We start from the raw sequence: 8514 nt of genomic DNA, 5'->3' as shown, positions 1-8514 counted from the left end.
GAGTTTGGGGACTCTGTGAGAGTTTGGGGACTCTGACGGGTCCCCTCCCCACAGCCCCGACAGGAGGCAGCCTCAGAGGGCTAAAGATCTGGAGGTGAGGGCAGGAGAAGGATGCAGGGACCCTCAGTAAGGGACCCCCAGATCTGCAGAGACCCAGAGCCTCCTGGCTGTGAGGAGTGAAAGGGAGGGTCCCTAGACCCCTCTGAGTGCCAGCCTCTTCCCCCGTCCCTGCTGCATCATCTTGTTTGCTGAACAGTCTTGGGAAGGCCAGCTGTTCTGAAAGGGCCCTTTCTCCAGGTGTATCTCTGTTGGTTGAGCCCACTCTATCAAGCCCATTCCCCTCTTCTCTGCTCTCAGAGGCTGAACTTCGGCCACCTCTATCCACTAGTCATCCCAGGACCACAAAGTCTTGGTTCCCGGGCTTCCTCTTGCTCACAGGTTAACACAGATGCCCTTGCCCTTGTGAAACTGGTGGAAGGTTCCAGAAGCTGAGACAGGGCCCCTTGCCCTGCACCACAGGGTTTCTGGCTGTCCTTGGCCAGGGTCAGCAATGGGGACAGCAGGTTAGAGAATCTGCTAGCACTAGCATCCTATTTGCTTTTACCTTGCCCTCAATTATCTTGTCCACCACTAACCCTTCGGGCTTCCCAGGTGGCACTAGTGGTAAAAAAAAATCCACTTGCCAATGCAGGAGACACAGGAGACCACTGGTTCAATCCCTGGGTCAGGAAAATCCCTTGGAAAAGGAAATGACAACCCACTCCAATGTTCCCGCCTGGAAAAATCCCATGGACAGAGGAGGCTGGCAGGCTACAGACCATGAGGTCGCAAAGAGCTGGACACAACTTACCGACTGAGCAGTCAGGCACAACCCTTCAATCTCCATGATCTTGCTTAAGTTGAGAATCTTAGGCCCTGCTTAATCATCCCTTAGCTTTCTTATCTATAAATGGGTTAATAATGGTGCCTACTCTCCTGGGTGTTTATATGGGTTAAATGAATGTATATGAATTTTAATGAATTTAATGTATGTTAAAAGCCTGGCATATGGTGGTAGTGGTGGTTTAGTCCCTAAGTCATGTCCAACTCTTACGACCCTATGGACTGTAGCCTGCCAGCCTCCTCTGTCCGCGGGATGCTCCCAGCAAGAATACTGGAGTGGGTTCCTATTTCCTTATCCAAGAAATCTTCCCGACCCAGGGATCGAACCAGAGTTGCCTGCATTGCAGGCTGCCTCCTACGTTACAAGCGGATTCTTTACCACTGAGTCACCAGGGAAGCCCAAGCCTGGTACGTAGCAGATACTAAACAAGCATTTGCTGTCCTTATTGGAAGTTAAGTAACTTGTCCAAGGTTATACAGTCAGTGACTAAGCTTGATGCCATGTGACCTCAGAGCCCAGAGTTTCATACTGTGCTAGTGAAACTTTGCACTAACTATATCTATAATGTAGGGGAAAACAATAGGTGCTGGGGGTTAAGAGACATTTTTCCAGGGAAGGGCCAAATTCATAATGGTGATATCTGACCTAGAGAAGGCAATGGCAACCCTCTCCAGTACTCTTGCCTGGAAAATCCCATGGACGGAGGAGCCTGGTAGGCTGCAGTCCATGGGGTCGCGAAGAGTCGGACACGGACACGACTAAGCGACTTCACTTTCACTTTTCACTTTCATGCATTGGAGAAGGAAATGGCAGCCCACTCCAGTGTTCTTGCCTGGAGAATCCAAGGGACGGCGGAGCCTGGTGGGCTGCCGTCTATGGGGTCGCACAGAGTCGGACACGACTGAAGTGACTTAGCAGCAGCAGATATCTGACCTAGTTCCCACTTTATGGCTACTACCTTTGTTTTATGTTTGTCAATCAAGAAATTTATGACAATCAGATAATCACATTGATGGCAGAAGACTCTCAGTCTTTCTAGCAGTAATGTGAATCCTATAATATGTCTTCATCTCATAGTTATCAACTTAATCTGTGCCCCACATTGCAGTGAATGCTGTGGGGGCAGGGAGAGCATTCTTAGCAGGAACCGTTTGCTCACTTCACTGTGTATGTCTATGTGACCTGATGCTCTTATTTGCCAAAAGGAGTAGTTCAATTAGAGAGCGGTTACTACCCGATGAGGACTTGCAGTGAAGAGATTTGAGGTGGCCCCATGAGCCTTCCTCCTGGGTGTGAGAGGGAGGCATGGGTATGTGGCACTTGTTCTAACCAGTAACACAGGGCAAAGGTGATGAGTTGTGTGGTTGTGTGTGTGTGTGATTGTGTTATGCTAGATGGTAACAACCATCTTGCTAGGGGACCCCCTCCCTTACTGACTTTGAAGAAGCAAGCTGCCATGCTGTGGACTGCCTGTAGAGTGGGTAGGAACCCAGCTGGCACCAAGCAAGAAATTGAGGCTTCTGCCTGTCGCCTGTAAAGAACTGAATTCTGCCAACAGCCACGTGAGTTTGCAAGCAGATTCTTCCTCAGTCAAACCTCAGATGAGACCCCAGCCCTGGCCAGCACCTTGACTGAAGCCCTGCTAAAGAGCTCAGACTCCCGTGATAAACTGAATAATAAAGGAATATTGTCTTAAGATGCCATGTTTGTTGTGTTTTGCGGCAACAGAGAACTAACACAGGACCTAGGGTAAAGAGTGCTACATGGGGCTGTTACAGGGCCCCATGTTACGAAAAAGGTATAAGGACCCCAACACTTAAGGAGCTTCCTGGCAGTCAGGCTGAGAAAGGAAACAGCATGGTTTCACTATTGGACAAAAGGAAAGTAATGTTTCTAAAGAGGCAACTTGGCTCCTGATGCTAAGAAGAGCTTGTCATGTGGACAGTGGACTCTTAAGAGCATAGAGTCTACAGGGCCTGGACCTTCCTGTATTTCAAGATCCTTCTTCATCCTACCTTCCTTCCTTCCTGACCTCTTGAGACATCACACCCTCCCATTCGCTACCCTCTTCCTGGACTGCCCTTCTCCCTTTTCTGCCTGTTGACTCCTACGTTGAAGGACCAGCTTGATTCTGTGGCCTCATCTGTGAAGGCTTCTTCAGTTCCCTAGCAGAATTCACTGCTTCCTCCTGATTTCTCAAATGTTTGTTATCAGAGGCATGTCATATTATTCACTGTAATTATTTATTGAGCACCTATTAAGCGTTAGGGCTCCTGTTAGGTGCAAGATATAATCAAAAATACAGCACAGGGCTGTCTTTGGAGCCTACAGCCTGGTGGTGGCACGGCTGTCATGGGCCTCTCCTGTCCTCTACTTAGGGCCAGGACCTTTCAGCATCCTCAGAGCACACCACAGGACACTGCAGCCACAAGTCTCCGTGTTGGTTAAGTGAGTGACCAAGCCTGGGCAAGTCTTCCTCTGAGTATCCGCTGATGGGTTGCTGACCTCTCAACAAGCTTTGGGGCATGAGTTAGCTGTAAAATATGCCCCCGAATAGTTGAAGCTGTTGGATATTATGATTTAGTGATGTCCATCAACATTCAACATGTTGACAGTGAAATTGACTTAGTTTACCTGTAATTGACTTGGGGCTTTTGGGGCTGAAGGTCATTAATCAGTAGGTTCAGCAGTATTTTAAGTTTGATCAGTTCTCAGCAGTAGTCATGTACCAATGTGAGAACTGGACCATAAAGAAAGCTGAGTGTTGATGCTTTTGAACTGTGTTGCTGGAGGAGACTCTCGAGAGTCCCTTGGACAGCGAGAAGATCAAACCAGTCATTCCTAACGGAAATCAACACTGAATAGTCATTGGAAGGACTGATACTGAAGCTGAAGCTCCAATACTTTGGCCAGCTGATGCAAAGAGTCAACTCACTGGAAAAGACCCTGATGCTGGGAAAGACTGAGGGCAAGAGGAGAAAGGGGCAACAGAGGATGACATAGTTGCTCAGTGGACGTGAGTTTGAGCAAACTCAAACAGATAGTGAAGGACAGGGAAGCCTGGCGTGCTGCAGTTTATGGGGTCACAAAGAGTCAGATGTGACTTAGCGACTGAACAACAACAACAACAACAGTTCTCAGCAGTATGGAAGGAGATAGGGAACATCCTGTGCCCATGATAAGAGATTTATGCATCTAATTTATCTTAAAAATGAAGGTCTTAGGAATTCGAATTCCCTGGTGGTCCAGTGGTTAGGATTCCACGCTTCCACTGCTGAGGGCACAGATTCAGTCCTTGGTCGAGGATCTAAGATCCCACAAGCCATGTGGTGCAGCCAAAAAAATATTAAAAATAAATTTAAAAAAAAGATTGAAGACTTTTAGCAGCAAGTTAAAAAGAAAGCGGACCAAGTCGTGGCCTTGTTAATCCTTGTGGCTCATCACCACACTTAGGTGTTTACAAGGTGGGATATGCAATTCCCTTGCAACTAGTGGCAGCCCTCTTAATGACTTCAAAAAGGACTGCCCACCTGCATTGTCCGGTGGAGGCTTGGAAATGTCTGAGGGCCACGGAGGGCACAGATGTGGCATTCAGCTATTGCCACAGGGAGCATCCCACTCCATCCTCCACTACCCGTCCCCTAGTTTCCTGGCCAGTCCCGGCAAGGCGTGGCCTCCTTGTGCTCAGCTTCCTGAAGAGTCTCTCTTCCCAAGTATCCAGCCCTCAGGGAGGGGGTGGGATGCGGCGTCCATTTCCCCCAGCACTGGGGTCCTGCCAGCCTTTTCCAGGGCTGCCCACTGGGTCCTGCATTTGCTTTGTGTCTTGGATGGATTTTCCTGGTTGTGGCCCATCCTTGCACCTGAGCCCTCCATTATCTCTGCCCAGAATCTCCAAGCCACGGCAAACTCCTCCGATGGGAACCTCCGCCCCACTCCCAGACACTGACTGGGGCCTCTCGGGGCCTTTCTGCAGCCTGACGAGGTTCCTGGAATCCGCCTGGAGCGCTGCCTCACTCCCTGGAACTTGTTTACCACAGCCTCCCTCAGGGGCTTGTGGGCGCCTTTTCCCCAGTGTCTGGGAACCTGTTTGTGCTTGTTTCCTGCCTTCCCCAGTTTGCCTGCCTTCCTTCCTGGGCAGAGCGGCTGTCCCCTTTTAACATACGCTGCGGGGGAAATGGTCTTGGGGATGACCTAAAGCGTTGCCCCTCAGCCCCGTAATCTAGAAGCTCCTCCTGTGAACCTTGTACCCTGTTCTGTACACCTCCGCCTCTCCCATCCTCCCTGGAGCTGCGCCATTTGGGGTGTCCTGTCTTCACATCCATGTTTCTGATCCTTGGGGTTTGATGACCCGAGTTTTGGGCTGACACCTTGGCTCGGGGCCTGTCATTACTGTGGGTCCCCTCTCAGACTTGGCATGGAGTTCTAGCAGGACTGCCCTCCTGCTCTGCGCTCTGTCCACCCTCAGGCTCCACCCCTGCCCAGCCTCCACCCCATTCCCCAGGATGTTGCTCCACTGTGGCCACTTCGAGGACACAACTCCAGGCTCTGATCACTTCCTCAACCGGACAGCTCAGCCCGGGCAGTTTCCAGCTGATGGTATGGGTTTAATAAACATGGAAGGAAGTCTTTATTCCTAAAAAAAGCAAGTTCTCTTTTTAAAAAAATAATGATACACGTGATAAAAAATTCAAAAAGTAAAAGAGAAACTCAGACACCCTTGTGCTCCACTTCCACCCTGCATGGGTAACTATTTGGGGTTTCTTGTTTCTTCCAAACATGTTTTAAGCACTACTCTCCTCACCGCCCTGGCCACCCAACATAAAGGCCTGATTTGTACAGCTTGCCAGTTTTCCTGGTATAAATACTCACACCATGGCTGATGTCAAGTGACCAACATGATGTCAGGGAATGTGGAGTTGAGAAGATGTGCTCCCAACTGGTGAGGGGTGAGAACCAGCTCCAGCTCAGCACTGTGAAGTTATGTGCATGTCATCAGACATGACAGCTTGCTTCTTTCTTTGTACCTAACCAACTTCTCAGTAAGATGAAGCCAAATACAGCAAGAACCACAGTGGAACTGATGCATCCGACCTGCCTCATATAAGACTATAGATTGGGAGGGTCTGTCCCACAACCTCGGAGAAGTGTGTGGCAGGGCTTCCCTGGTGGGCCAGTGGTTAAGAATCTGTCTTGAGTGGACTGAGTGGACGGTCTAGAAGCTGCAAACTGCAACTACTGAAGCCCAAGGGCCTAGAGCCTGTGCTCCACAACAAGAGAGAAGTCCCCGCAGTGAGAAGCCAGTGCACCGCAATAAAGAGAAGCCCCTTGCTTGCTTCAACTAGAGAAAGGCTGAGTGCAGCAATGAAGACCCACCAGAGCCAAAGAATAAAAAAAAAGAAGTGTGTATGGCAGAAAACTAGGAAGGGTCATCAGGTCAATTATGGGGTAAGTGATTTTAAGAAGCTAATTAGTGGAATGTCATTTTTGAAGAATTAAAAACTTTGTTTTGAAGAAGCAATATCTTAATTTTTAATCGAGTAGTTAGGAGTTAATTCAAGATAGGATTTAGACTGCCAGAAAAAAAAAAAAAAAGATCTTCACCAAACTCCTTTTAAAATTTCAGATGATCAAATCTCCCAGTCAGAATTTAGGAATCTACAAAGCCTGGAGAATCAAGCCTAAGGAGAGAGGTCACAGGCAGGTGTGTGACCGTGAACTTCCCAGGTTCCCTTCAGAAGCCACGGATGGCCCAGGCTGATAATTGCCAAATGATCCTGATCCGCCTTGGCGGCTGCCCAGGAAACCCTCCAAGCTCCGTTACGAAACATTTGTTTTCTTGAAAAAACATAAGCACTTGAGAAGAGGACTTCAGCTCCCTGGGTTTCTGGTGGCCTCCTCTGTGGTTGGCCTGCCACTCTGCCTCCTGGCTTCTGTGTTCGACCTTTCGAGTTTCCAGCTGTCTGTCACAAGGAGGGCAACTAGCACTGGTGTCCAGCTGGGCTCTCTCTGTCTGGGTTATTCTCCGGAAGGCTGCTTCTCCTAGACAGCTCTGGGTGCTCTTCAGGTGCCAGAAGGTGACTCATGGGACCCACGCCATGCTGGCCTCTGTGAACCCCTCCTCTCCCATCTCAGCCCCAGGAGTGGGTGGACAAAGGGGCACAGGGTTGAGCATTAGAAGCACACTCTTGTGCTGTGTGCTAAGTCACTTCAGTCATGTCCAACCCCTTAAAACCCCATGGACTGTAGCCAGCCAGCTTCCTCTGTCCATGGGATTCTCCTGGCAAGAATACTGGAATGGGTTGCCATTTCCTCCTCCAGGGGATCTTCCCCACCCAGGGATCAAACCCGCGTCTCTTACATTTCCTGCACTGGCAGGCAGGTTCTTTGCCACTAGTACCAACTGAGAAGCCCCAGCACACACAGTTCATGGGAAGCTGTGAGTCTCACACTTAGGAGCACGGGACTCATTCCAGATGCTGAGGGTGTCAGGGTCCCTGGATGCATCCTGCCAGCCACTGTTCTATGGCAGGAGGTCATGGATGACTCTGCTGACAGCTTTTGGGGTTCCCGTGTGAAGCAAGTGACTGAGCCTCTGTGGGAAGCAATTCTTTGCACCCTATCATTTCCAGTGATACGTCTCAGCAAAGCCACTGCCACACAGCATAAGGGAGTATACAAAATGGACATAAATGGCTAACAGGTACCCACAAAGTTCAAAAGACGTTGGGTTGGAACCAGATAACTGAGAATCTCTTTGACTTAAGATAGATCCCTGGAAGCAACCTAGATGCTCATCAGCAGACCAATGGATAAGGAAGCTCTGGTACATATACACTATGGAATATTACTCAGCCATTAAAAAGAATTCATTTGAATCAGTTCTAATGAGATGGATGAAACTGGAGCCCATTTTACAGAGTGAAGTAAGCCAGAAAGATAAAGACCAATACAGTATACTAACACATATATATGGAATTTTAAAAGATGGTAACGATAACCCTATATGCAAAACAGAAAAAGAGACACAGATGTACAGAACAGACTTTTAGACTCTGTGGGAGAAGGCGAGGGTGGGATGTTCAGAGAGAACAGCATTGAAACAAGTATACTATCAAGGGTGAAACAGATCACCAGCCCAGGTTGGATACATGAGACAAGTGCTCAGGGCTGGTGCACTGGGAAGACCCAGAGGGATGGGATGGAGAGGGAGGCGGGAAGGGGGATCGGGACAAGGAACACATGTAAATCCATGGCTGATTCATGTCAATGTATGGCACAAACCACTACAATATTGTAAAATAATTAGCCTCCAACTAATAAAAATAAATGGAAAAAAAAAAAAAAAGATAGATCCCTGAAGACAATGTCATTTCAGTCTGTTTAGGGAGCAGCAGGAGAGATGGGTCATTATGAGTGCCAGGTAATCAGAGATGACCCCTTGTGGTGAGGAAGCCCACTGCTTTAATGGAATCTTCAAAGGGAGGTTGAGAAACCTAGAACAGAAGATTTGGTGTCTAAAAGCCACAGGCTGATAAAGAAATGAGGCTTGTCCTGGGAAGAAATATCAGCCTTTGGATTTATTCCTCCATCCTGCCACGTTGCAGGATAGTTTCATTCACTGGCAGGTTATG

This window comes from Dama dama, chromosome 8, assembly GCF_033118175.1.
Source record: "Dama dama isolate Ldn47 chromosome 8, ASM3311817v1, whole genome shotgun sequence".
NCBI classification, from domain to species: domain Eukaryota; kingdom Metazoa; phylum Chordata; class Mammalia; order Artiodactyla; family Cervidae; genus Dama; species Dama dama.
Note: the sequence above shows the minus strand (reverse complement) of the source record.